The 25299-nt window shown below is 41.6% G+C and overlaps 1 protein-coding gene across 3 annotated transcripts in view; it reads left to right on the top strand.

Moving 5' to 3' along the window:
* The window catches only part of PAG1 (phosphoprotein membrane anchor with glycosphingolipid microdomains 1), a 126777-nt gene that overhangs the window by 30267 nt on the left and 71211 nt on the right, over positions 1-25299 (top strand). For all 3 annotated transcript variants that reach the window (XM_045514173.2, XM_045514179.2, XM_074355045.1), the window contains exon 2: positions 10773-10840. The gene's annotated coding sequence lies outside the window, so the exon portion shown is untranslated. The remainder of the gene's footprint in view (positions 1-10772; positions 10841-25299) is intronic.

Below are 25299 nucleotides of genomic sequence, written 5' to 3'. Positions count from 1 at the left end.
CCATTGTTATTGAATTTACAGGTGTTGAACTTAAGACTCCCATGGAAATAGAGGAGCTGAAGTTGTAGACAGTCCATCTAGGGAAGCTATTCACTGAAATGAAGTAGGCATACACGAAATAGAAACATCTTCTTTGGCATTTCTTAAATTAGTTAGAATGAGTATTGTGCAGTTTCTTCATTGCTATGGTGACTAACATTCCTGGCTAAAGACTCTTGTCACAGTTCTTTCAGGGTGTCAGGGAGGTGCTTATACATTGATTTGGCTTCATGACACATAATATGCATAATAAGAGGTAATATTTCTTCTACATCCGGTTTTCCAACAGAGTATTCAAGATGTTTTCATTTTTACAACTCACAGGCCCCATCTCTCTCCTAAAAGGGCCCAATTCTGAGTGTCTCTTCTGATTCTCAGATACTCATTCTGAAATAGTTGACCTCATAGGAAATGGAAGTAAAGAATTTCACTGAAGGGAATTCATCCTGAGGGAAGGATTGGTAAGTTATTCATATTGATATAGTTTGTAGCACTTGGCACATTTTTGTTACAGAACAGACATTCAGAAGGAAGAGATAATCTTCCATGTTGAACTCCTAAGTCATTGAATATTATCAGAAGATAGTGGAATTTCAAACTATATTATGATTAGAAAGGTTTGGGTTTTTTTTGAGAAAACTTAGGAAAGTGTGACTTATTTTACTCTTTCTAACTCAGAAGTACATATATCCATTTGTCTTCTTTTCAGAAACAATTAGAAGGTTTTGTTTTGTTTGTTTTTTTTTCTTGACCAAACTGTAGATGATAAGAGACTGCCTTGTTTGTACACATTGTGTTAGGATTGAGGGATGACTGCAAATTCCATGAAGATGGTCACCTTCTAGGCTGGGCATGTGACAGGCCGACAGAAGATGGGAATGGGGCGGGACGACTCCAGGAATGGAAAGGCTGCTTGGGAATTTCCTCTGTGGACAATTCCTTCCCATCTCGCTGCAAATCTGTGTTATCTTTGTTTGCGGGGAAGGTCTGAGAAGGCTGGGACCTGGACATCAGCCACTTCTCAGCTTATAATGCCACTGTGGTTGAAATTCGATCATATGCAGGAGAGAAGGTGATGGACAAGCGGGTGAAAGGGTGCAAAACTGAGTAAAGGTGGAGAGGATAAGAGCTTGTACCATGGAGCCAGACTATTTGTTGTTATGTGTTTGTCTCCCTGCCCCTCCTGCCACTAGCTCTGTGACATTGAGCAAATAATCTCTCTATACTTCAGTTTCCTCATCTGTAAAATGGGGATGATAATCGTATGTCCCGCACATAGAGTTGTCATACAAAAGGTACATGAAAGAACAGTGCCAGTTAGATGCTGTCAGCCCGCTGTCAGTGTTTGCTTAAAGGAGGGAAGGCTTACAAGACTGAGATGGGAGGTAGGCTTGTTCCCTCCTGCACCAGTCAATGTTTCCTTTCATAAACAGCAACATCTCTGCACCATACAATTTTTTTTCCTTCTTTGTCAGTTGCTCTTTTTATCCTGTACCTACAAGGTCATCTGAAACAGCCTGTCTTCTCATATAATGAGTCAGGAGCCTGGGGAGTAACTTAGATAAAATACAGAAGGATAAAGAATGACAGTGAAACTCCACATGCTTTGGAGACACTTGTCAATGTCTGAGCATTTTCAGACATCTCTTTGGAGAATCTATTTCCAACCTTAGACGTTTCTTCGGGTTTAGTCTTTGCACTAAACCCAACTATCTTCTCATTTCCAAAATATGTCTATTCCTGACTTGCAGAATGTTAGGAAGGATCTTTGGTTCTGTTGGAAAAGTCCTTAGTTCTTATCTCCACTTTCCTAAGGACTGGAGAGGAAAAATCATCATATTACAATGGAATTGATTGTCCTCAATTTTTTTTCAAGGTACTTGTTTTTAAAGTATCTTTAGTAATAGATTTAAATCTTTTGGCAGTTGGTTTTATGAAACAGATTAAAAGTTTGTCACCTTATCTCAAGAAACAAGTACATAAAAAAATAACATACAACTGAGTGTGTAACTGGAATCCAGAAACTCTGGCGCTGAAAGAAATAAACTAGCAGACACTTTCTATACTTTTTCCTACTTCTAGATGTCAAGAGGGTTGCTGAATATGTTTATAACAATAATCCAATATGGAAAATTATTTTTGAGTTCAGGGGTTTTCAGTAACCCAGTTCCATTCACATGGGTGTGATTCCTGTGGGCTAGTCAACAGTGGGCATGGTTATAACCAGTTGAACAAGATGGGAGCCCTGTCTTCAAGGAGCTGCTCTTCCAGCCCCTGGTGTGGGTCCTCTGAGTGGACTTTCGGATGGAGGAGAAGGAGCAGAGTGCATTGTGGGAAGAGGCAGTCACGTTGCCATGGAGAAGTTTGGGACTGAGAAGCAGGCATAGGAGTGAAGGAGGTTGAAAGGCTTTTGAGATGGTGGGGGAGGATGGTGTGAGACTTGACTGCCCTTCCCTCTTCAGTATCTTCTCTCTTTTCTTTCAGCAGCTGCAGACTTTATCTCTCAAGTGGGGCATTATGGAGAGTGGGTTAGGAAGTCACAGGAAGCCAAGTAGGGGTGTTTCTTTCTCCTGTCTCATTCTTTTCTTTTATAGCCAACAAATTCTTTTCTGATTTTGAAATGTACAGGAAAAAACTTAGACCTGTGGGAAAAAAAGTACAGCCACTCTTTTCATACCTGGAGAAATTAATATTTTTTCCAGAAAAGTCACCATATGTTGGGAGGGTGCCTGCTGGTATTCAGATGTGAGTCAAGACAGATGTTTGCCATAAACAGACCTGATTAAAGTGCATGTCAGTCCTTTCTAGCCTTTTGGAGAATATTAGTGGCACAAGAACGATGGGGTTTGAATATGATCAAATATTGTTTACTAACTACTTTTTGTGCCTGGAATCTAGAAGGAAAATTCATAGTAAAATTCTCCTAATTGGAAATGAATGGCTCATAATCTGCTGTAGGAAGTATGTGATACAGCTGGACAGGAGCTAGTTTAAAAGATGCAAATGGAAACCATTGTATCACCAGCAACTCAGAGAAGTTTTTACAAGTTTTCGCATGGCTCTGGCTTTTTCTTGGAATCCATATCCTTAAGGGTTTGAATTAAATTCCTTTGGTTGGACTCTAGAACCCTAAGGCAGAGCCATGTGTCAGCCAGGACTTAGGAGCAGTTAATGAAGTTGGGGAGTAGAGGTCAAAGGTGAATGGCCACCTGGGCTGCATCCCTGGACCTGAAAGTCACACATACACATACACACACACAAAAAATGTAGGTTTCAGATCTCGACCAAGAAGCATGATGTCCACTTCCATGCACCATCACGAACTGGACACCGTGTCGGGAGCAAGCCTGCTCCTGTAAGATGGCTTTCCAGATTTCTGTTTCCAGTATCTCTATGTGTATTCAAAATGTTGAAAGAGTAAAGGACTCGGTAGCAAATCAAACCAACCAATGTTCTTGGCAAGCTGTCAGTCGTTATTTACCTATAGACCCACAGAAGAGTCACTGAAAGAGGAAAAGTCCTGAAGGAGCAAAAGGTGGTAGGTGGAGCATTGGGGTTGGAAGGTACAAGGCCAGGTTTAGGATCTGTCCCTGCTCAGACTGTCGCTTGGCCATCCCACATCTGTAAAACGAAGTCGTTGAACTGGATGGTTCTCTAGTCCGTGCTTCTCAGACTTGAATGTGCACACCGATTGCCTGAGCATCCTGTTAAATTGCACCTCCTGGTTTGGTAGGTCTGGGGTGGGGCCTGAGGTTTGCCTTTCTGACAAGCTTTTAGGCATTGCAGCTGCAGCTGCCATGGGCCCCAGACCACAGGGTGTTCAGCTAGCTCCGTCTGCATGATCCCCCAGCCCAAGTGCCTGTGCGTTCACGAGTCTGTGAGTGTGTGATCGTCTGACATTTCAGAAAGACAGGAAGGTTTCAGGAAGCAAGCCTACCATGGTAGTAACCGTTCTCGTGCTTCACAAGCAGCTTCATCAAAAACCCTCTAATTGCCTAATTATGCATGACAATTTCACACCCTTTACAAAAAGAACTAACTCAGTTTGGCCCCTGCCTTACCAGACTTGACAGCCTAAGACAGATGGAGAAATATGCATAGAGACACTGGTAAATATTGAGGCAGTGATAAATGTTGAGTGATAAATATTCATCCATAGATGGAACATATTAAAATGAAAAAGGCTATGCTTTTACCGTGAGCCCTAGGATATTTCTTTTCTTACAGCTCTTGTTCCTTTTAAAAATCTGGGAAACTAAAAAGGTTGCCCTGTTATTTTTACTGAAAAACAAGAGGTTTCTGTTTCTATTTGACAGATGGGGGTGTGGGGAGTGGGGAGGTCAGTTTTCTGAGGCTTCTTTTGTTGTTGTTGTTCTGTTTATTTTGGCTTCACTAACCACAGAGGAAATATTTTATCAGCCCCACATGCCCAACCCTGATCACCACATGCACGTGTCTTGGCCTGATTTTGTGTTGCTCAGCGCGGAGTGTGTGGACACAGGTTCATTAACCTCAGCTCTTTCCACCCAAGGGCCTTGGGCCCATCAAATCATCTGCACGCCATCCTTGAGAAGGAGGAGGCACGGCCAGCCAGGCATTGTTGTCCCTGAATCGTGGGTGGTTAAGTGATGCAGGGAAGGAAGCTGGTGTGCCTAGAGTCTCATGGCAATTAACTCACACAGGAAGGTTTGGATTCCATTCTGTTTCTTCTGCACACTTGCTAAACTTACCTGAGGTCTCAGCTGCCTCGGCAGAGGAAGGGATCTGACGAGTGGGCATTGCCAGCAATTTCTCCTGATGGCAGAATAGATTCTGTTCCCGGAGGGCAGGCCACCCACCCACTGGAGACTGCATTCAGGTCCCCATGGTGATGAGCAGGTGTGTTACAACCATATCACAGTTGAGCAGAGTGAGGCCAGATTGACTCGGCTCATTGATTTATTCTCACTGAGAAACAGCCGAAAGAATTATCACCAAGCTGGAAAATGGTCACATCTAACCAAGGAAGTCTGTGTTACATATTCAGCAGTGACGGGATCAGAGACCATCTGTTTATACTTTCTTGATTCAAGTAGGAGCGTATTTAATAGTGACTCTGTATATGCTTAGGGAGACAAGGAGGCGGAGAAAACTACACCTGGTCACACTTTTAGGCAGCAGCAGTGTGTTACCCAAAACGGTGTGTGAGTGAGTCTCTGCATTGGAGTCAGGTACCCTTGGGTTTGAAACTTGGCTCCACCACTCACTGGCTGTGTCACTTAACCTGTCCGAGCCCCCGTTTCCACATCTGTAGAACCAGAGTAACAGCAGTACAGATCCCACGGAATTCCCGTGGGCGTTACAGGAGATGAGGCTGTCTGGAATGCATATCACGGGCTCTGCAAAAAGTAAGACCCATAACTGGTCGTTTTTAGTCGTTGTAAGAAAACTGTTACAAATGACAGCGTCTGAAATCTTATCAGCCTTGAAAGATATGAGCAAGAGATTCTAAATTTGGTATTTTCATTTAATTTCATGTGTGAGTATTTGTGTGGGAGTTTGTATCTAGGTTAATGAAAATGTCACACACTGTTTATCAGGACAAAAGCTGTTAGTGAAGCAAAGCCTGCATGAATTAGGCTCAACTTCATCTTTCATTCTGTAATGTCATATACAGCTGCTGTTTTCCTTGCTTTATAAAAATTAACTCTAAAGACTGAAGGCAATCTGCTTATATTAAAGAAGACATAAAACCCTGGGTAATTATTACAGCAGGAAGCTAAACCCTTAAAAAAGCCACAGTGAACAATACTGTATATTTTGCATGGGTGCCCAGTCATAGATCTCTGTGGGTCCATGAAACTCTGCAGGACAGGTGGAGGGTCCTGAGTATCTGGTTGCCCCCTCAAAGGCAAAGGAGAGCAGCGAGGGTATCTGGAACTTGGTCTCAGGAAGTGAGGGGGTGCCGTTTGCTACAGACAGGGTAGGGATGCGGGCAAGACAGCCCATTCTTTGGTAAATGGAATCCAAAGCCTGCCAACTCTACTGTAAGGCTGCAAGGCAGGACTGAGCAAGGGCGCGAGGCAGCCGAATGGAAACCCGAGAAGCCAAAATGAGCCGTTGAAAGTGGAGGATGAGAAGCAGAGCCCCAGGGAAGTCCCTAACCTCAGAAACCTACCCTTTTTATAGGGTGCCTGCAGCTTCTGGGCAAGTGGAGATTGACTCATTTGGCTCAGACGGAAGGTTCTTCCCCAGGCTTAGTGTGCATACGGGTCACCTGTCACAGTGTAGGTTCTGATTCAGTAGGTCTGGGATTCTGCAGGTCACACAAGGTCCCCAGGTGCTGCTGATGCTGCTGGCCCATCTGGGGAGCACACTTTGAGTACTGAGGGTTTAATCCACTCTCTCTCCAAGCCTCCCATTCCCCGATCATCACCTCTTTCTAGTCAACCCTCCCTCTTCCCCTAACTCCAGCCATTCTTGGATTCCACCAGTACCTACAGTGCATCGATCCTGCTAATTTCCACCATCTGTCACCCCCGCCTCTTCTTTCCCAGTTACTCAGCTTAGATTCCGTGATCTCTTTTTGTAAAACTCCTTTGCCCACGCTTTCAGGTTCTTCATTTCTTTCTCTCCATCCTCATTTATATTCACGGATATAACTCAGCTCTACCTACCTGCACTGCGACTTGGCTGAAGGAACACACACCACTGTGCTGATAGGTCTCACCTTCGTCTCCGTGGACCCCTCAGGCTGCTGGTTCCTTGTCCATTTACTCTTTCTCTTCTCCTGAAGGACTTCTTCCTACTCCCTGCTCTCCCATCAGACCTCCTCTACCTCCTTCCACATCCTTATTCTCAGCTAATAACCTTGCTTCCAGTTTTCTTCTTTGGGCCATGACTTAGAAGAGAACTTCCTCCTGTTTCCGCTGCTGGATCTACATGTCTGCATGTGGGCCCACCGCCCCTGCTTTCCCTGCAGTGGCTGTTCGAGCACTGGGCACGCTCTGATCCTAGGAGTCGTGCCAACCTGGTGGTCACATGGGGCGGGGCCAGTGTGACCTACCCCTCTCTGACTTGCCTTCCCACCACTCTCCAGGGGGCACCAATGCGCACAATTGGCCTCTTATGGTCCTCCCGCCTCCCCGCCCGGCCCCTCCCACCACCTTCAGGGCTCTGCTCAACTAGTATTCCCTGTGCCTCAACCCCCCGCCGCCCCTATGTCTTTCCCAACTCCCGACTCAAAGTAGTGCCTCCCCCCGGGCAGTAGCTAGCCACAAGCTGGCTTCAGTTGTTTTCTCCAGTGACCACCATAAGTGTTCTGCTAGGTGGCTGGTCTGTCTCCCACCTCTACCAGAAAGCACCAGAGGGCTGGGGATTGTATGTGTCTTGGTCAATATTGAAACCCTACCTAGAATAGTGACCAGCACATGAAGGACCCCCCACCCCCACCCAGATAAAACATTTGAACAGATATTAGAGTGGAATATGTGATTAACTTAGAACAGAATCAGAAAAGGCCAGTTAGTAAAAACTCCATACCACTATATGTGTTCAAACAGCCACTCTGGTCCTTTTTGAATTGACAGGGCTACAGAAGACTTTTCTTTGGGGATGCTTTTGGACCTGACCTTGCTGAATGTAGTAGAGATCAGTGAGCCAGCCCTTGGGGACTCAGGAGAGAAAATGACCAACGTCAAATTCTGCCCAGAAACTCCCGTCCCTCCCTTCCCTCATTAAAGGCTCCCAGGGAGATCAGCAGTCAAGCCAAGATTTAACCCACCCCCCTGGGCTGGGCTGTGGGGCTTGTTTTCTTCAGGTGGGTCACCGATAAAGAGCTGTAACCTGGTAGCATTTACAACAGTTCCTCAGGCCAAATGCCTGCTTCCCTGGGAGCTTAGGGAAGGTGCTGTTTGGGCCATGCATTCGAGTCCATTTGGGTCTCCACTCATGAACGGCCACATGGCTTTAAGCTGGTAGGAGTAGCCAAGGAAGTGATCAGTGAGGCACCCACCATGAGAATGTGTGGTGCTGCTGCTCACTCCTAAGGGTGGGAAGGTAGGTGGCTGGTCCACTGAGAGTAAAAGACACGCGTATCAATGTCTATGGGAAGTTCTAGAAATATTTATTTTTATTTTATTCTGCAGAGTTTTGCTTTCAGTAACATCATCCGTGTAAATCATCACCTCTCAAGGTTTTGAGCAGGCTCTGAGTTAGGAAGAGAAAGCACAGGGTGTTTTGTATTAGATAAGATGACCGACCTCACACGAGCCAAGAATAGAGCAGGTGCTCGATACATGTGCTCTCCTCCCTCTCCTGTCCCCCATCAGTGCCCTTTCTGACAGTCCCCATCCCGCTGTTGTCTTTCTGCATGACATGGAAGTTAGGCTGTAGAGATGATTATGTTTTAATAAGTCATCATGTATCGAAGACCAGTGATTCTCAACTGGAGAATGATTTTGCCCTTCATGGGACATGTGTCAAAGTCTGGAGACATTTTTGAGTATCACCACTGAGGGGTGGAGGAATGCTAACCCCTCAAAACAAAGAATTATCCAGCCCCAAATGCCTGTGCTCTGTACTTTACATGAGTGTTTACAGTTTATTTCTTCACTGGACTTGAAATAAAAGAAGGAGAAGATTGAGAAGGCTGTGACAGGGCCCAGGTTGGGCCAAGTTGGAGGTTGGCCCAGGTGGAAGCTCACTGCAGACGGTTTCCAGCTTACAAGCAAGTGCTTTATTAGATACTCTTTTCTATATTAGTTGTTTAGCCTCTTAAAAAACAAAACAAGCAAACAGTGTGGCAGAGGTGTGGAGAAGTCAGGGTGGGAGGTGGGGATGATGAGACAGACGATGAGTGTGACTCTGGGCAGGCGGGCAGGCACCCAGGTGAGGAGCCGGTCAGACCATCCCGGGTGGCTCCGGTCTTATCCCAGGAGCCGTGGAGAGCTGTACGTCCGGGGCCCTCACACTCTCTTCTGTACACTACTCACACCTGAACATACTTTATTATTACTTGTGTCTCTCTGGGTCATCTATATCAGTAACTTGGTATTAGAACTGGGCCTCTTCATCTTTGCTCTTGTAGAATAGACAATTATCAGTGAGTGGTGGGGTTTTCACCTGTGTGTGTGTGTGTGTTTACTGAAGTATAGTCAATTTACAGTGTGTCAGTTTCTGGTGTACAGCCTTATGCTTCAGTCATACATATACGTACATAGATTCGTTTTCATATTCTTTTTCACCATTAGTTACTATAGGATACTGAATATAGTTCCCTGTGCTACACAGTATGAACTTGTTGTTTACCTATTTTAAGTGTTTATTAAACTTAGCAGGATCTCAGAATAGTTATTTCTCCATTTTTGAACAGGTGCTTTTCCCAGACCCTTGTTTCTGATGTAGTTGTTTACAGCTTGCAATGCGTTTTCATAAATGATGGGCTTTCGGGCTGGCGTGGAAACCTTCCAGAACCCACGGTGCTGCTGAGCTGTAACGCTTAGGAGTTAGAGTGGGGAATTTCCCAGAAAAGGGCAAAGAGTAGAGAATTTCCATTGGCTTTCTTTGTTGAAAGCAGACTCTCGGCAGGCGTGCTCTTCACCTTTTACCTCCTCTCCTGACGTGGAACTCTCCGTCACCTACTCACTCTTCTCCTGCAGCTCCCACCCAGGAGGTGCTTAGACCTCGAGGGCAGAGGGCCCATGAGGTGGGACGGGACTGGGGAGCCCTCATCTTGCTGACCTCTGGAGAGTCTGACGGAGCAGGTCATGGAGGGACCACTGCCTTTCTTATTGTCCACTTAATGTTTCCCTTTGGTCTTTCTAGCATTGCTTTGCGTTTCATTTCTTTCTAAGAAATAGATCATTCTTTCCCTTTTAAACCTTTTACCAAAAGAAAAAAAAATTGCATTGGTTTACCTCAATGGATATTTTTTCTGTCTAATTATGAGATCATTCATTCTTTCGCTCTCAAGGCTTTTTACTTCCGGTTAGCATATTTTAAGATGCTTTCTTAGATTCAGTCTACAGAAAGAGAATGTTAGATTTGAGAGTACATTCCTCAAGCTTGAATGACATATCCTTTTGGAGGAAGTGATCTTTGTAAGTGATACAATTTTATCTTAATCATAGGAAACCATGATATCAAAAAGACAGCATGTTTCTGGATGAAGGCATAGAACAACATGGCTCAGTCTCTTATAACAATTATCATACAGTTCTGTACAGCGTTGTTCCGACTTTGTTCTGATAAGGCTGTCACGTTCTTGAGGCATGTGACCGTTTTTGCTTTTGTTTTAATCCACAGTATAATGCCTACTGGAAGGGTCCATGTTTGAGGTGTGTGGTGCTAACCCATAGGTGTCTGCAGTGCCTGTGAGAAGAGGTGGAATAAAGCAATGAATAAAGAAACAAAGAATGAGGGGGAAAAAAACTAAATCATGGGCATAGTTGTTCATCATTGAGAGCACATGTGCTTAATGCATCATTTTTACTTTCCTTCATATATAAAATTTGGGATAATGTATAGGTCTGAATATTTTAAAAGCAAGTTTTAACTTTTGTTTTTCCATTTTTTTACAGTGTTAAAGGTTTTAAAGTACTAAAGTTTGATTAAATAATTGTTTCTCAGATGCTCTCTTTGTTGCTCAGAACTTCTACGAGTGAATGAAAAGATCAGCATTTTACCTTTAGTTACTGCAGTTTTCACCTAGTTCAGAGTTTTGAAATTGTTTCCTGTTTGTGTTTCCTTTCCAGAAAACACGAGGTCGTTCTCTGAGTTCAACAGATGAGTGCAACTCCAGAGCTGGGAGAGTGACTGCAAGGTATTCATTTATGTATCTGATTTATTCTGCACTCTTGTTTATTCATGTTTGCTTCCAGCTTACCTTTGGACAGGCATCAGGAGTACCTTTAGGGACTTAGAGTTGTCGGACTGCAGACATACAGCTGTCAAGCTAAAGAATCTCAAGGGTATTAGCTAATCCAGTTTTGAAGTTAGCACCGTGGGGTTTCTGCCATAATTAGCGACCAGGACATCACCCATCAAACTTTGTACAACATGGTGTGTTCCTTTGCTCAGTAATGGGCTCAAGCTTGGCTCTTCCTGTAATGCCTGTGTAAAATTAGGCAAAATACTTACCCTCTCAAATTCTTTCCCCATCTTTGAGATGGAGACTATAATTGGATAGCCTGATGGGTTTCCAGTTTCAAACAGTGATCACCACCACCACCACCACCAACAACAACAACAACAAAAATTATGAGGCTGAGTTTTATTATTACCATCAGTGGTATTAGTCATCTCATTTAGTGCTAATAATAATTATATAAAAATTCTTTAATAACCTTAGGTTGTCTTTGAACGGAGCCAAAACCAGAAAAAAAAATCAGCCAACTGAAATGAGCAAGTTAACACAAAGACAGTCTTTATTTGATTTTAGCAATTAGCTTGCTACATGGTTATCCATTTTTCTAATGAATCCTGGACTTTGAAGGGCCCTGGCCACCCATTTAAAAGATTTACAGACCTCACGCACTGTGACCTGACCGACCCCTGTCCATTTTACGTCATTATCCAATTCCTCTTACGGGCTGGGTTACATCTGGCCTGAATGCTTCTAATCTCTTCACAGAAGGAATCTTGTAAAATAGGCCACTGTCTTTCAATTAAATCTTTCCTTTAACTTGTTGAGAAGTTCTTTCTCTTGCCAGAACCCTTTCCTCTTAGGAAAGCAGGGAGCTGTTTCAGGGCCATTGGGGTTCCCCTTGGAGGTCTTTCTAAATATAACCGGAGAGCCTGGAAAACAGCCTGCCTTTTGTTAGTTAACTTCGAACAGAGAATCAGTGCATTAAGAGCTTTGATTATCCACGCTCCAGAAACGCCTTCCTCTGATCTCGCGACATTTGACAAGACTCTCCTATCGGGGATTCGTATTATTTTCGTTCATGCGCTTTCCTCTCCACCAGAGCTGCTCTCCTTACACATTTTATCTGTGGGTCTGAAATATAGAGCATTTTCTAGGTAGGGGGCATGAAATTTTAACTCAAGAATCCATATATTTTAGGTCTCAGATAATTCTGTAGCGGAATCACACAGTCCTCTTAAGTTTCTAGAAAGCATTGTATTGTGTGCTTTTTCGTATGTGGTCGATGGCTTAAATCTTACTGTGAGGATATTTTCATGCCTTTAAAAAAAAAATTTAACCTGAAATTTCTGCTTTGCTCGCTGTGGGATTCCTGGCTCCAGTTGGTTATCCTCATTCGTATATCCCAAGCAGTGATCAAAATTAATCTGTATACAGTGAAACTGTCTTCCCCACCCTCCTCACTCATCTTCTGCTTCCAGCTGATTCCTTCTCCTGGAATCAATATTTTAATTAAAGGTATCACCGTCTACCTCGTAACTCAAGCCAGAAAATTTCATCCTGACATTGCTTCACCCTTTGCATTCAGTCTGCACCAGATTCTGGATTTAAGATAACGTGAAAGTTTCCAAAACAGTGACTGGTACTTGGTGAGGTTAAATATTAATTGCCAGCTGTCACAAATGTTCATTGTAAATATCTTTCCAGTGTTCCTCTCCTCTGCTTCCCGCTGTCACTATATTAGTTCGGACCCTCATCAGCTCTGTGCTGGTCTGTTGCTGGAGCTAACTAACAGAGCTCTCTTCCAACAGACTGTCCCTATTCTAGGTACCCTGCTCCCTAATTTATAATGCGATGTCCCGTTCAGTGACTTCTGTGGTACCTGTCACCTTGAGAATAGATCCAGACGCCTTGGTGTGGACCCCCCTGCCTTGCTGTCTGTACTTCATTAGGATTGAATGTCTCGGGATATTCCAACACATCCTTTCCTTTCAGGCACATATGCCTTTGCATGTGTTGTTCTCACTTCTGAGAATGCCCCTGCTCATTTTTTCTTGATAAATTCCAGTACATCCTTCAAGATCCACCTCAATTTCCATCTCCTCTGAGAAGCCCTCCCTGATTTCCCCACATCCCCATGCATATGGGGCTTCCACAGTTCTTCAGTTATATATCTGATCATGCTGTATTTAATTATCTGCTTCTATTCCCGACCCTCCCATAGATACTAAGCTTAAGGGTAAGATTCAGATCTTTTTTTTTTTTTGTATCTACAACATCTAATAAATGCCTTGCACATAGCAGTACACAAAGGATGCTCTGATTTCTTTAAATGAGTGTCCCTCTGAAACTGTAATAAAAAAAATAAGATAGTGTTTGTAAAAAAGTAATCTCAAGCTGTGCTTTTCTCTGGCTACATACAAGCATTTTTCTCCACAATGCTGTTTTGCTATTCTGTTTTGCTTTTAGTATCCAAGAAGAGCCGCCAAAACCAATTAACGGCCCCCTTCCCGCCTGGGCTGCTATCAGTACTAACACGGTGGCTGCATGCTTTCGGAACTTGTGACTGCGATCACTTCCACCTTGGATTCAGCCAATATCCTCACCAGCTCTGGGGATGATAGTCGTTTCTTTTATGATGTGTGAATTTGGGATTCAAAATTTAAATTACCTCAACCCATTTCCAGTCTTCCAATGTGTCTGTGGCTGGAAAGCATGTTTCAGATTTCCCGAGTTGTCCTTTCCACTTATCAGAAAGATAAGCCAGGGGGACAGACAGCATCAGGAACTGTCTGCTGGGACGTGAGCCCTAATCCACATCAGCAGACGAGTGTGTTTTTTGAGAGGCCACAGTTAACACAATTAACAATGAACTGCATCTTCGAGGAGCTGGGGAAACATAATGGAATTCATTTCTAATCCCAACCAATTCTGAGCAAGAAAGCAAAAGCCTTGGCTTTAATTTTTTTCCCTTAACAGAGGCACTGGGGATTGAACCCAGGATCTCTTGCAAGCCAAGCACATCCTCTACCACTGAGCTCTACCCTCCCCTGACCTGTCAGAACTTTACATTGTCTCCACCGTGAACATAGGCCTAGGCTGTAAGGTGATTGCAGAATTGCAGAGCTGAGGAAGTAATAATGACTTCAGCCAGCTTCTGTCTCTTGTTTGATCTTTGGCTCGCAGAGACGAGGTTAATCTCAGCATACGCTGTTCCCTTTATTTTTAAAATCAATTTTAACAGCAACCTGTTTGTGCCCTGAAGAAATGTCCAAGAGCGGTAAGAAAGAGTTGAATATAAATGTGTGTTGTGGTGTGTAAGCTACCTCTAGGCCAGTAGTCCACAAAATACTTGCAGTCACTCTAATTAAACCTTTTTTTTTTTTGGCTCTTCTGCCTTGCATTTATTGTGTGTGTCTTTTCTGAGTTATAAAAGCAGTATATATATATATTCACTACAGAAATCTGGAAAATACAAAACTCCCAAGGAAGGAAGAGAAGCTTCTCAATGAGGTCATTACCCAGAGAGAACCATTGTCAACATCTTGGTCGGTACCAGCTTTATAGAGTTTCCTTCTAGCAAACATACATACTTTTCAGATTCCTATTATGAAAAATTTTGCATCCATGAGAGAATTAATAATACAGTGAGTTCTCACACACTCACAACCTAAATTCACAGATTATCCAGATTTTGCCATCTTTGGTTGGTCCATCTCTTTTTTTTTTTTTTTTTTTTTTTTTCTTTCCCTTGCTCTTTCCTTTTGGAAGCAGAGGCTAACTGCTTTGTAAAGGGAAGGGAGTTCCTGGCACACTGAGGACTACGGAAGGCAGACACTTGCCTGCCAATTTCACACATCTTCACCCTCCTTTTACTTAGGAGGCAAAAAAGTATGGTTTTACATTTAGGATTGCATTGTAGTCGGGGGATAAGTAGCCTTAAAGCTCAAGTCTATCACATGCTAGATGGATATTGATTTTTCCTCTTAAATCAATGTTTCCCTAGAGCATAGTTTTATTTATTCATAAAGCCAAGATGATGCCTGACAGGAGTTATGGCAGTGTAAATCTGTGATGCGGGCACAAGCCAAAGAGCTTTTTGTAAGACTCAAAAATCAATGATGCTAGAGGGTTACTTCATAAGCCTGGAAAAGTGCATTTGCTGTGCTTCCAAGTGTAAAAGGAGGATTTCAGCATATGGTTAAATCTCATTTCTCTATTTTCTAGGCTACTTTTCAAATGGATCTAACTGAAGTACAATCGACCCTTGAAAAACATGGGTTTGAACTGTGCACGTCCACATAGGCATGGATTTTTTCCAGTAGTCCCTACTATATACATGGTACTAAATGGCCCGCAGTTGGTTGACTCCACAGAAGCAGAATCACGGATACAGAGGAAAGGTGGTTACTGAGAGCCCACTGTAAATTAGATTTACACAGATTTTCAACCACATGGAGGGTTGGCACCCTTAACCCCACATTGTTCAAGGGTCAACTGTATAACTAAATTTGGAACATCAGGCCGGATGGAATCAAGCTTCAGCAGTGATCCCTTGTTGACACCAAATCTGTTGGCTCACTCTCAAAAGATATGCTGGCCCTGATGATCTAAACCCTGTCATTTTGCCTCATAGTACAGAATACATTCTAAAAGTATTCACTTTTTGTCAATAAACGTGTGTATGTTTTCTATTTTCTTTCAAAAGTTTTTAACATATGAAAATTTCTATTAGAATTTTTTAATTAGAGAAAATATGTCCCTGATGTTTTCTCCAAACTTAACTGATTTTTCTAGTGATTAAAAAATACATCTAATGGCTAGACCGTCACCATCTGGAATTTTTCAGTATCAGTTTTCTATTAGCTGTCTGATCTTATGGTAGAACTTGGCTGGTGAGTCAAATGACCTAGACACTAGTTTCATTATGTACTCCTGGCTTCTTTGTGACCCAATGTGTGTTCCTGAACTTCTCTAAGACTATTTTTGTCCCTATCAGGGTTTGGTTTTTTTTTTTATTTAAATAAAGGTAAGTGGGGATGTGTGAAATTGGCAGGCATTCACTTGAGTTCTATAGTTTTTTGTATATTAGGACTCTTTTGTTTTCCTTTTAAAAGTAACCAGTTGATTTTTTTTTTTAAGAGGGAAAGAAGAAATGAAAGAGAAAAAAGGGAGGGGGGGCTGGATGAAGTGATTATTATTTATCCATGAAGGGTAAACTTTCTTCTAGTTTTAAAGGTCCGTGATTTTCTGTGAAAAGGAAAGATTTCAGGTGATTACCCAGCCACCAGTAGTCACAATCTCCTTAGAAACTTCAGAGCCATGGAAGACATGCCTTGAGTTTAGAGTCCGGGATCTCCAGCACCTGCTCCTCAGAGCAGCTGGGTGCTCAGGCCAGGCTGTGGCTCCTGGGGGACCTAGTCCCTCCCCAGAGGTTTGGGAGGAGATTCTGTGATACCATCCCTTTGGGTCTCAGCTGTTTCCTCTCTCTTGGTAGCAGCAGTGAGAGCCTTCTCAGAGGAGGGTTCTAGGAACTGGTCACATTGCCTCCCTTTGCCCCGTACCTGCAGGTGTTGAGACAGCCTGATGGCTTGTCAGTGTTTTATTAGAGTTTTTCTCATTAAGCTCCAGGAACACTGCTGTTCCTTTTGTGAATGGATGTCTTACTTAGCAAAAATGAGAAGATTCCAAGAGCTGCTTTTTGGAATACTAGGCTGAAATTCCAGCTTCAGCAGAAACCCAAGTTACCTGGCATGAAAGGTGCCCTAGAGGAGCTGTCTGAAAAGGGAGTTGACTATTTGGAATCTAACCATTGTGTTAAGGCTATTGTTATGTTTCCTAAACAGTTTTAGTTGCATCCGCAGAAGTCTTCTTAACATTCCTCCCATATACTCAGCTTTATTTTCTTTAATACTACTTTTTTGCTCTATCTTTTAAAATAAATTAATTACGCACTGCTCTAGGAAGCTGGTTAGGAAAGGAGACTGTTCCTTGACCCTGGATTTGGTTCCTTTAGAGGCTGCCTTGGCTCACCAAATCAACCCTGGTCATCAGGGCAGTGACCTGTGTCATCGCTAGTCAGCCCTACATCCAGATTGTTAACACATGATAATTTTGAATGGTGGACTTCGGGGACCAACCATCATTTCTAGTAATCTTGACACAATACTCGATTGTGCTGGGGCCCTTTCTTCTCCATGTGTGTCTCCCTCGCCTGTGCGGGTATCAGGAAAGCTATTGTGATGGCCTGTCTCTGGTGGTTCTGACCATGAGGAATCACAAAATGGTGTGGAAAAACAAAAGAAATAAAACTTCCTATAGTGTCATGTAGGGGAAGAACCAAAAGGTTGAGAATTCTGTGAAATGAATGATATTTCCTCTGGCACAGCCAGGAGATGCAGAAACTCAAGAGTGGCAAACCAGGGTTCATCGTTTCACGAATACAGTCCTCTGCCGTTGGCCAGCAAATGCCCCAAAACACAAAGGCGTGCTGTCCAGTATTAATGTTTAAAGTGTATTTTTTCCACACTTGACTTTATATAGTTTATAAAATGTATATGTACAGTTAAAGGTATCAGTAGGCAATTATTAAGCTAAACAGGTATGTCTGCAGAGAACAAAAGGGGAGTGTGATTTTTAGCTGGGTGAGTTCTCAGAAGAACTCCTGTTGATTTTAACTGGAGACAAGTTCTCCTCCTGAGTGTGCAAGTGTAGGGTATGGGCTGCAAACAGCAGCTCAGAATTGCTGCAAATTGGTGACTGGAAATGAGGGGTGCTTTTATAGATGACTGAGGCATTGCTGGTTGAACTCTTGTGAGTGACAGGACTGAATTGTCGTTGACTGATCTTAAGTTGCTTTATCTTACAATCCCTTTATATAATCTGATAAATATTCTAATATTTGAAAATGTGCCTCAAACACACACACACACACACACACACACAAATGGTGAAAACCACTGACTTACGAGGCTGGATCACATCTCTCCAATTTGCCATCTGACACCTTTTCCCACCAGAGACAGTATTTTAAGTTGAAAGAACAGAGGATGGTTCTTTCTTGTCATTCAGATCTCAACTTAAATGTTACCTTCTCAGAAAAGACTTTCCCAAGCAGCCATGGTCACTCATGACACTGTCACTCCTTTCTCCTTTACCGTCCTAATTTACTTTCCTTATCTGATACTTCAGTGTTAATGTGTCTTTTGTCAGTCTTCACCTACTGGAGGTCACCTGAGACCTGCTTCGTTCCCCTTGTATTCTCAGTGCCTAAAACAGCACCAGGCATTTAATAAGCACTGGAAGGTTCTCCCCATTCGCCTGCTCTCTTCCCGGGATCTTCCCCTCTTCCCATCTCTGAGGCCACTTCGTCAGCACGGCCTGGAATCAGGCCTCGCTGTCTCCTCCCCTAGCCGTGGACCCCATGGTCCTTCATGCTCTGCACTTCCGTCATTTACTTCCCAGTGGCACATCTGATTGGCAGGCACACTGGTAACACATCTCCTGTCTGTTAACTGAATAAGCATTGGAGGCAAGTGATTCCTATCAAATATCCAGCCACAAGATAGCTCATTAAAGGTTTTGAGAGAGAAACAGATCCACATTTTAAGAATTACCTATACAACAGTGTTCACATTAAGGGTCAACTGGATAGAATTTTCTGCTTGGATGGTAGACTCAGAGAATGGCCTGTTGTAGCTTCCTTTTTTAAAGAAATTTTAAAATTCCTTTAATGAATACCTCCTTCAGAAGAAAGGCTTTTTTTTTTTTCTTTTTTTTTTTTTTTAGAAACACTCCACCTCTCATTCTGCAGCCCCAACCCAGAAGCCTGAGAGTCTGATCTTATTATGTCTGGGAATGTGGGTTGCTGGAGTTTCTACTAATGGCTGTATTTTACATGATAATGAATCAGTCTTTTCTACAAGGTGGCTTCATTTATGCAAAACGGATACAAATTGAAATGTGTATGAATCAGGTTATTCCTTCAGGGAGCAGAGAAGCTACACTTTTGTGGGGCCCTCATGTCAAGTTAACCAAGAAAATATGGGTTCTCTGGTCATCAAAGGTACATTTATTGGACAGTTTCAGGTAAACAAAAAAACAGTTTTTGAATTTCAGGCCTTTGAAGCTTAACTTCCTAATTTAGGAAAGTCAACTCATTTTCAACCATTTTTTACACTTTGAAGTAATAACTTCTTGTACATTAGTGGCCTGAAAGCATTAATGACACTCCTGCCCACTGATTTTCAATAATATGGAGAAGGTATTCCAAATTGGTCCTGGCTATTAACAGAGAAAAGGCAGAAAATTAAATTAGCAGGGGGATGTAGCAAAAGCCTATTGTGAATGCTGTAGAGTCTCTCAAAATCCAATCCTTGAGAGAAATTTATTTTGCTCTGGAAAGAACAGGTTTCTCTCCCAAGAGATACTAAAACATCTTTCATTTATAAAAGATGGATTATAGCCTATGAATGGAATAGCGGAAATTCTCAGTTCTTTCTTTAATTTTGCCATCAACTTGCTATGATTTACCTAAAAATAAAAATCAACCTGTAAAAAAACATTCTGGTATTGCTGTGTCCTTTGACCTATTACAGAGTTAACTCTACAGATTAATTTAAAAATACCAACTAATACTCAAGTATTTCAGCAGTGCTCAGATATTGGGGTATTTATTATATGTATTTTCTTTTCAGATTTTTTTCCATTATATGTTATTATATGAAATTGAATATAGTTCTCTGTGCTATACAGTAGATCCTTGTTTATCTATTTTATATACAGTAACATGTGTCTGTTAATCCCCAACCCATAATTTATCCCTTCCCGCCCTTTCCCCTTTAGTAACCATAGTTTATTTTCTATGTCCATGAATCTGTTTTTGGTTTGTAAATAGAATTTGTATCATTTTTTTAGATTCCACATATAAGTGATATCACATGATATTTGTCTTTCTCTGTCTGACTTACTTCACTTAATATCATCATCTCAAAAAAAAAAAAAATCATCATCTCCAGATCCATTCATGCTGCTGCAAATAGCATTATTTCATTCTTTTTTATGGCAGAGTAATATTCCATTGTATATATATACCACATAGTCTTCATCCAGTCATCTGTTTGGTTAAACTTTTTCTAATTGAAGTGTAGTTGATTTACAATGTTTTGTTAGTTTCAGATGTACGGGAAAGTGATTTGGTTTTAAATATACACATGTGTATATGTGTGTAGGTATATATATTTATTACTCTTTTTCAGATTCTTTTCCATTATAGGTTATTACAAGATATTGAATATAGATCCCTGTGCTATACAGTAGGTCCTTGTTGTTTATTTATTGTATATATAGTAGTGTGCATCTGTTAATCACAAACTCTTACTTTATCCTTTCCTCCCAAACCTCTTTCCCCTCTGGTAACCATTTTTTAAAATGTTTAGAAAAATAGTATCACTGGTGAAATAGAATATTGAAAGTTCATTATTTTTACTTATACTTAAATTCCTTTTTCTTTTGGGGTAAATGGTTTTTATTGTACTCTGTCCTTTCATATATGTAAACCTCTGCACTAGGCATCATTCCACATATCAAGAAAAGAAATAGAAATGACTCTAGTCTCAGCAGGGAAGGAATTCCTTATCCAGCAGAAGGAACAAAATAAACTGTTGACAGTGGTTATTACCCTAAGAGAGATATCAAAAACTCCTGAGTGAAATGGAGCAGAAGGAATCAGGGAATCCTGCAGAGGAGGGAGGATTTGAGCCAGACTGCAGTGTATAAGTAGGAGTTGGTTGGTCAAAGGTGTCTTTGTGAAAGCTCCTTTTTTTCTGAATCCTAACCCTTCCTAGTTTCCACCAAGGTTAAATGCTTGTTAAAACATAATCTACCATGGACCCAAAATAGGGACCTGTAGATCCTTGCAGCAGATTGGAACACAAGGAAAAGAAACCATCCTTCTGGAAGTTTCTATGTATATACACTAAGAAGAATAATCCAAACTTGACTAGGAATGCTTTGTAAAAACAAATAGCAGAAATGTCTGGCAAAGGGTAGTGAAAGCTGATAACTATTTCCTTTCCCAGCACCCTGTCATCAGGGGAAAGGCAACCTGAAAATTAACAATGGAGTTGATCTGGGGGCCTTGTCAAAGTTGGTAGAAGAAATTTAGTGATGGTAAGTGACTTGGACAAGACTGACTTTATCTAAGTCATCTTTGTGTCCTTAGTTTGTTAACCTCACTCAGGACTGTAGTGATAAAAATGACCGCCACTTACAAGGTTCTTTGTGCACACCAAGCACAGTGATAAAGGGCTTCACTTTCTCTCCTCTAATCCTCATCGTGCCCTTTTGTGGCGTGTGTAAGATTAAGAGTGGGAGTCAGCTGCCTGGGCTGGAGTCAGACCTCTATCCCCACTTACCAGCTGAGTCCCTTAGGAGTGTTTTTTAGCCCCTCTGTGCTAAGTACCCTTATAAAAGGGGGAGAGAATAGTACTTGATTCTGAGGATTATTTGTAAATATTACTATATTCTTTAGCACCATGCCTAGTATTCGCTGTTTTTATCATTATCCTCATTTTGCAGTCAAGGGAACTAAGGCTTTCAAAGGTTAAATAACTTGCCCAGTTTCACACACAGCGTGAACCAGAGCCAGGGTTTTGAACCATCTAGCTGGCCACAAGCCTTGTACATAGTATATATCCTTACTCAACCGAGCAGAAATTCAGAGTTACATGTTTTCAAATTTCATGTCCTGCTAATGGGCTCATCCATTCCCAGGACTTGATTTGTCATTGAACTTGGGGCTTGGTCCACTGTGACCTGCAGTCCAAATGCATTCTGGCCTCTGTTTTGGTAAATAAAGTTTGATTGGAACATAGGCACCCTCATTCTTTAGCGGTTGCTTTGGGCTGCTTTTCTGCTGCAGGGGCAGAAGTGAGTGCTGTATTTCCCACCCTCCTCAGTTCCTGCAGATTGCCTGTCCTAGTTCATGGCACCACCGTCTGCCCGAGGTGCTCTGTCCTTCGTATTTCTCATGCCTGATCTGTCACCAAGGCCTGTCCATTGTCCATTGACCATCCAAATACATGAGTGCCTTGAAGACAGTATTCTAGACTTTTAAGTAACCAATGCTTTATCATTCTTGTAGTCTCAGGCCCCAACCGCAGTTAGAAATCAGAAATTCCTTTTAAAGTCCTTTAGAAGTTGCTGTAAAATGTATTCCATGAGAAATAACTAGTGGTACGTCTTCATCAAGTAAGCCAGGGAGACACGGGCCAGGTCTCAGCTTCAGACACTGCCCCCGAAGTGAGCATTTAGGAATGCTAGGAGGTTGGAATATTGTAAAATTTGTACTTTTATTAGTAAAATACACAATACACTGAAGAGAACATTATTGTTTGATTTATTGAGTTGCCACTTTAAAACTACTTATCATGAATGTTTTAAATTTAAACCTCTGTTTGGCATGCAGGGGCCTCGTTGGCCGGGGTGTGAGGAATTAGAACTCCAAACATTAGATTATCATTTTTTTCTGGCTCATCCAAGGAACGTATTCAGTTAACAAATGAATTTCCATCCTCTTCAGTATTACTTGAATATTATTTTAAAGCTTATGATATTATGAACTCTGTGTTATCTTTTATGAATTTAAAGTGAATGCTGTAATGACTGGTGAAGAGCATAGTAAAAATAAATAAACTTTGAAATACAGAAGTATTAGTGGGGATGATAAATACCCACTCAGGATCGTAGCACTTTTGACCTCGGCGTTTGTTTGAGCCAGTAATTATTTTCATAGTACTTTCATTTCAGTTTCTCTGTTTGAAAAATTATGCAGGAGCAGCCTTTGTTTCCAAGAACAACAGAGATGTTTACAGCATTTAAGTCACAAGCAGGGGTCGTAAATTAATTCTAATCCTCTGAGCAAAGACATTAGCCTTTGTGTCACAAGGATTTGGGCTTGTTTACACAAAATAATTCCAAGAGTAATAGTTCCCCGTGCTCAGCTGTGATTAAAGATGAATCTTTTTTCCTTTGGTTAATGATTATGTAATACGTTAATAAGCTTCTCTAAATACTTCCTAAATTTCTCATTGTCTGTAGACTTTCTAGGCTATATTTTGATCAGACATGTGAAGAAATGGTGTATCTCAATTACTGTCAAATTAAGGATGATTTTACACTCTGATTCGGAGAAAAATGTCATCAACCATCAGACTTCAAAATAGCTGAAATATTTAGAGAAAAAAAGCACGTGGTTAAGGACATTAAGCTAAAAGGTTGTCCCGTGCCCTGTTGGTCCTGTAACGTCTTGCAGCAGAGATGCTACTGTGGCGGCTTCACTGTGTCACTGGTCCATCTGCTGAAGACAGGGTCCCCCCCCACGGCAGACTCCCACCTAAGCTGGAGGATGGCACGGAAAGTCTCGCTACAAAGTCTCCCATAAAAATCACTTCAAGTCTTCAGTAAATAGGTTGTAGCAGGCTGATCGCCCCACCCAGTGATCTTTTTCTAAGAACTAGGCAGCTGGGGGCAGAACAGAGAGATGGAGATGTTTAGGAGTGCGGCTCTAGTGGAGATTGTGTAGCCTGAGATGAGTCCCGTAACCCCTCTTCAGATTTAAACTGGGAATAATGATCTCTGCTTTGTAAAAGTTGTAAAGGATAGGAATGATGTTTGCAGAGCACCCGGCAGGTGGTCCGTGCTTAAGGCACGGCGGTGGCTGTGGATGTTGTAATAATAATAATCAGCACCGCGTTTGTGGCTTTTGTGCCCGTTAATTGTTCAGCATCTCCGTTCAGTTTTCTGATGTCATCCTTGTCACTCACTCGTGCTCCAGTCAACTGACTGAAGGAAGTTTCATCTCAATCTTGATAAATAAATGGCTCTTCTCCGATGCTGTATTTCTGTCATATGAGATCATGACTTCGTATCATGGAGAAAAATGTGTGAAAGTCACTGTGCACCCATTCATAATGGCACTTTTAAAAAAAAAAAATGAACATATGGAAACCACTTGCCTTAAAAATGAGGAAGTGACTAAGGATATAAAAGTATATAATAGTTTCTGTCTTTTTAAATGACACACGCAGGCTGCTTGGGAGCATGGAAATGCATATTTGAGAGAGTAATAGAAAGTGATTACTTTCAGAATAATACAGAACAGTATTTCTTCACTGATGGCAACTTGGTTAATGATTCTATAAAATTAAAGCTCAAGGAGACCAGAATACAATAAATTGGTGCTTTTTTAAATGTATTTTTATTAAAGTACAGTCAACTTACAATGTTGGGTCCATTTCTGGGTTTTAATGTTCATCAGTTCATTGGTTTCTTCATTTTCCCCAAAGTTAACTTTATAAAAATTAATCGCAACCTATTTGTCTTCAAATGTAATAACCTTCATTTACTCATTCTAAAGATTCAGTGTTCCTAATAACAGACTTGAAGATGAATTTTTGGCATAGAATTTGTTTGTAAATCAGGCCTCTTCAACTGTTTTTTTTTTTTTTTTAAGTTCCTGGGTGTCCAAACTCTTGTGTATGTATGGTAAGCCAGAAAAGGTAGGAAGTTTGAACAGAGGATTTAGATTTTTAATTAATCCCACACAAATGAAAAAAAGCATAAGTCGATGTATCATTCTATAGTAATTTATGTGGCAATTAGAGACCTGGTGGTTTACAAAAGCTTGTCATTTTTAAAGGGCACCTGACAGTGATTTATATAAACTCGGGCTTCTCTTCTCTGTGCCCTCATTTCTCTATTTCCTTTTATCGAATCTAACAGGGCTCTAATAAGGCAGTGCCCGTTTTACATAAGAGAGCAGTGCTTTCAGGTGCCGTGGATAACACTGAACTTGGGCACGTGATAGAGCTGGCATCACAGTTATTTACCCAGAGACAGCTGACAGATTGACACAGAAATATACACTACTTGAGAAATAATGCTGCATTGATTAAGAGATTTTAAAAAATATATATATATATATATATATATATATAAAGTATATATATATATACTTTATCTCATTGTGAGACAAATACCAAGTTCCAGTCCTTTAGAGAAAGGAGGAGTGGAGGAAGAAGAGAACTAAGATGCGCTGTAACACTCTCCTTGTTTAATTCCAGAAGATGCATAACTCTTGGGGGCGTGAAGTGGTGGGTTTCTGTTTCATTTGTAATGAGCATATGTTCTACCACGTTCCGCCTGCCTGTCAGAGAGACTGAGGTTATGAGGTTATGATGGTGGAATCAGCTCACTGGCTGATTGACTTCAGCGCCTACTCTTCTTTTGTTTTCTCACTGGGTTTCTCTACATCCTGTTTGCTGGCATCCTCCACATCACATTTCCTTGTCTGTCTGTCTGTTTTCCTACCTGGAAGGAAACCTGTCTTACATGTAAATGTCTTTACTACTGGTTAA

The sequence above is a fragment of the Camelus bactrianus genome, chromosome 29, assembly GCF_048773025.1.
Source record: "Camelus bactrianus isolate YW-2024 breed Bactrian camel chromosome 29, ASM4877302v1, whole genome shotgun sequence".
Taxonomy (NCBI): Eukaryota; Metazoa; Chordata; class Mammalia; order Artiodactyla; family Camelidae; genus Camelus; species Camelus bactrianus.
This window is presented reverse-complemented; position numbering and strand designations above follow the sequence as displayed.